The 4,957-nt window shown below is 38.2% G+C and overlaps 1 pseudogene; it reads right to left on the reverse strand.

Moving 5' to 3' along the window:
- Window positions 1-201: 201 nt before the first annotated feature.
- Window positions 202-3,880, reverse strand: LOC100984852 (tubulin alpha chain-like; annotated as a pseudogene).
- Window positions 3,881-4,957: the final 1,077 nt, after the last annotated feature.

Consider the following 4,957-nt stretch of genomic DNA (forward strand, 5'->3'; position numbering starts at 1 on the left):
ATCTTTGCTCAATTGCTTAGATGACTTGTGAACCCCTCTGAATTTACACTTGGCATTTGTCTTTTATTGGCAATTCTTTCAGTGTCCCTCCAGTATCTCTTAGATCTTACCTCTTTGGTGCACTCTGGCAGACTTCCAACTGGCAGATGGTGTCTGCCATCTTCCAGCCCAAGAGCTTCCATAAGCTATTGACGTCTGCTCTGTCTGTGTAGATGGCAGGGAGGAAGGGATGGGAGCTAAGAACCCTCCAGGAACAGCCCTCAGCCAGGGATTGATGGGAGGGATACACAAGTGCCCTAGCACCCTTCTCCTTCATGTGGAGTTTTCTGATTCCCAGAGTTTCTCTGCGGATTAGCTCCAGTTGCCTATAATATTACCCAGTGAATAACAGACCCTTTAATGATTTTTTTTTCTCTTCTCTTTCTCACCATCTTACTCCCATGTTGGATTCCCCCTACCCCATTTCTCACATTTAACTACTTGAACTAGGATGCTAATTACTGGGTTTGAATCTGGGAAAAACCATATGGAGACATTTTCTTGAGGAAACAAAGTTGTCAAGTTGCTTTCTATTAATCTATTAATATCTGTTAAATAATCTTTTAATAGAATGTTTTTTGTTTTTCTGTTTCTTATATGAGAGGCTAGACCATGCATTGATTTCACTAAGAGTAACATGCTTAGTGAGGTTTTTTTTGACACTTAAAATGGAATTATTACTTTTATTGACAATTTAGGGATATAATGGACATTTTCACAGAACAAAAATGAGACAGTCCCAAGACAATGGAGTATAAAAGTATAGCACACAGGTTAATACTCTTCACCCTCATCCTTTCCCTCAGCACTATCTGCTCCAACCTCCTCATCATCCTTTTCAAGGGCAGCCATGTCCTCACGGGCTTCATAAAACTCTTCTTCCTCCATCCCCTCACCCACGTACCAGTGAACAAAGGCATGCTTTGCATACATCAGGTCAAAGTTTTGGTCCAGGTGAGCCCAGGCCTCAGCGACAGCTGTGGTGTTGTTCAACATGCACACAACTTTCTGTACTTTGGCTAGGTCTCCACTAGGCACCACAGTGGGAGGCTGGTAGTTAATACCAACCCTGAAGTCAATGGGGCACTAATCCACAAACTGGATAGTACACTTGGTCTTGATGGTGGCAATGGCAGCATTGACATCTTTGGGAACCATGTCACCATGGTACGACAGACAGCAAGCCATGTATTTACCATGGTGAGGGTCACATTTCATTACCTGGATGGCTGGCTCAAAGCAAGCACTGGTGATCTTGCTAAAGTTACCTTTATGGTTAACTTACATTTCCCTATACACGTTATTAACTTACAGTATTGTTTAAATAATTATACAGCGTAAAGGCGATATAAAAAGCATAATGGCTCTATTAAATTTATAATTAAATGCATTCACTTTAAGCATATAAGAGTAGGTGATATGGTTTGGCTCTGTGTCCCCACTCAAATCTCATCTCAAAATTATAATCTTCACATGTCAAGGGAGAGCCCTGGTAGGAAGTGATGGGATCCCAGGGATAGTTTCCCCCATGCTGTCCTATGATAGTGAGTGAGTTCTTATGAGATCTGATGGTTTTAAAAGTGGCCATTTCCCCTGCTCCCTCTCTCTCCTACCACCGTGGGGAGATGTGCCTTTGCTTCCCCTTTCCCCACCATGATTGTGTAAGTTTCCTGAGGCGTCCCCAGCCACGTGGAACTGAGGGTCAATTAAACCTCCTTCCTTTATAAATTACCAGCCTTGGGTAGTTCTTTCCAGCAGTGTAAAAATGGACTAATACAGTAGGCATCACTTATGTGAAATGCTAAGGGGTAAATAATCTAAGATAAACAGGTCCAATGTCATTTAATTCCAATATCATCTACAGTCATGGAGTCTTGCTGAATTCAATTGTCTGCACACAGTAGTGATCGGTAACATAGGAACACTAGATTAAATTGATAGCTATTAACAAAGTTTAGAAGAATGGATATGGGAGGGGAATTGGCTGTCAGTTCATATTCTTTTACTACTTTATTATTTAAAAAGCAAAGTAAAAAGTGCGACTCTACATTTCTCACTTTGTTCTCTTATTTGAGGAATAAAAGGAGTGAAAATGGAAGCAAAGTATAAGTTCTTTCTTAGTAAAAAGCAGATTATATTCTCAATACAACTTTAATTAGAAGGTTATACCTGCATAACTTATTGGAGTAGCTTGATTTTGAATTTGGAGCCCATCTCTAGGAGGCAAATGAATAGAGACCAATAGGAAGGGACTGAAGGGGACAGGAAGGTTAAGGGCTCAGCTGGAAACCATATATAATCACAGATCATTATCTTACAACTGCTTCCTTATCGTAAATATAAAAGCGAGGCCAGAAGCATCCCACATTTATAGTACATGTTGATAACATATTATCATCATGGCACCTATTTTTCATTCTTTCTGAGGTTTCATGTCTTCCCAGGTTTACTTTTCTAGTTTCATGCATTGACTGCACATTTGATTCTGGGGAGCTGTTCCATCTGTGTGTCAGGTTGGCAAGAGGTAAAAAGTCTCTCACTAGTGTTGCCTACACACAGGATGGTTCTGCCTTCCAAATACACCTGGGACCATACATTCAGTGTTTTGTGTTTGCCTATCAGGATGGTTTGCAAATGATATCAGTGGTTGTACCTTCAAAATAGCAGTTTTCAAACTCTTATTTTCCCAGCAATTGAATAATTTTTTCAGATATAATATTCTGTAGAACTCCAAAACATAATTATATATGAAAACACTGATTCAACAGATAGGTAGCTGAAAATGGTAACAGCCTGCTATATACTCTCACTGCATTCATTATTTATCCAGAAACATGAAAGAGATGGTAAGAAATTTTCATTTCAAAATTTAATCACCAACAATATCTAACTGCTGCTTGTATTTCTTATTATAAACATCAAAGTCAGACAGGTAGCACATAAAACTTGTAATACGTACTAAAATTTATAATTCAACAAAATTGAGACATGACCTGCTAGAAATTAAATTCTTATTGAAAAATCGACTATTACATGATAAGACTATGTTCCAAGCAGATGAGTCTGAATCTCATTTGGTGTAAACATGGGAGGGTCATGTTATTGCATGACTGGGTTACTGATATGGGAAAAATGAGTTATCATATAAATCTTATAGAAATACAGTTTACTGTGATAAGCTCAAAGGATGTGCACTTAGCAAATCATACCAACAGATATCAGATCAGGCTGGGGGATATTCAAGAATCATGGATTCTCTATTCTCCTTGGTTCTCCCTGTACAAAATTCTATCTGATTGCCAAAAACCCAGAATAGGGCCTCTTCTAACCCTTTATAATTCAAATTTGTCACCCTGAAACTCCAGCATGATTTCCTAACATGATTGCAAAATCCCATTAACCAACCCTTGTAGTAACTTAGTCACATTGTTTTTTTTTACTTCACCACTAGCATCATCTTGCTACACTGCCACAGATTATGTAATAATGGCCAGGTGTTGTGCATGCCCACTATGGGCTGGCCTAGCATATAGGCCTCAGTAAAGCCATTCACATATGTGGGCACTTGCTTGTACATCTGAAGAATGAGAGTAAATCAGGCACTGACTTTGAAAAAAGAAAAAGACCAGGGCTAATCTATATTTTTACTAAGAAATACTTAACAGAAGGTCATCTATACATACAGATTTTTACAGAAGCTTTTTTTTTTTTTTTTGAGATGGAGTCTCATCCTGTCCTCCAGGCTAGAGTACAGTGGCATGATCTAGGCTCACTACTACCTCCACCTCTTGGGTTCAAACGATTCTTGTGCACCAGCCTCCTGAGTAGCTGGGACTACAGGCGCCCACTACCATGCCTGGCTAATTTTTGTATTTTTAGTAGAGATGGGTTTCACCATGTTGGTCAGGCTGGTCTTGAACTCCTAAGCTCAAATCAAGCAATCTGCCCTCCTCAGCCTCCCAAAGTGTTGGGATTTCAGGTGTGAGCCACCATGCCTGGCCTATAGAAGCTTAGTATACTGAGATTTGCACACAAGAATGGGTTAACAAGGCAATACCTTGAAAGGATGTTCCCCAAAATGTGTTAAAATGTCTATAATACATGTGAGTTAGTAATTTCTGGTATATTCCCAAAGTGTTAAAATATATTAAAATAAAAAATTTGAGTGAAATTATTTGTATGAAACATGTTGAACTATGCAGAATTTTAGAGCTTCTAGAAACATAGCTTGAAAATATATCCTAAAATGAGGTCCCTGACTTTGGGTGGCTGTTTGCAGATTGAATTTGGATTATTGCCATTTTACAAATGAAGAAAGAAAAAACAAACATCTCCCCCTAAAAAAAAAAAGTCAAAGGAATTTCAGTTGACACAGGCATGATTACTCAGGAACTCAGTGGCAGAAATGAAAAGTGGAACTGAGGTCTTCTGTGCTGAAGTCCAGGAATCAAATGAACTAAACTTCCAGTAAGTAGAGCCTAGCACAGAAGTTACAGATTAGAGCTGCATTATTGTAATTTGGTGTAAAACAAAATTCATTTCACTCAACTGGGAACTATTAATTGTTTAAAAATAATACTAAGATATAATTTCCTATTACTTTGACTTTTTTCCTAATCCATGTCTGATGGCTTGGGAATGATAAACAATTGAAATGTAAAGCTATGTGTAGAAATAATCATTAGGCTATGAAGACAGAACCAGTACTGGTAGAAATTGTAAGCCACTGTCTTTGGCTATAAAATCATCCATAATAATCTTCTTAATAGTTTTTGAGCCATCAGATAGATTATAAAGGGTTTGTAAAAAACCAAGTGTCATTTGCTTTTCCTTAACAAATGCTAAAGTACATTCCCAATAGATGATCATTTTACATGACCAGCATTTAAAGAAATCCTTTTCCTCAAAGTAAAATTTA

Source organism: Pan paniscus, chromosome 4, assembly GCF_029289425.2.
Source record: "Pan paniscus chromosome 4, NHGRI_mPanPan1-v2.0_pri, whole genome shotgun sequence".
NCBI classification, from domain to species: Eukaryota; Metazoa; Chordata; class Mammalia; order Primates; family Hominidae; genus Pan; species Pan paniscus.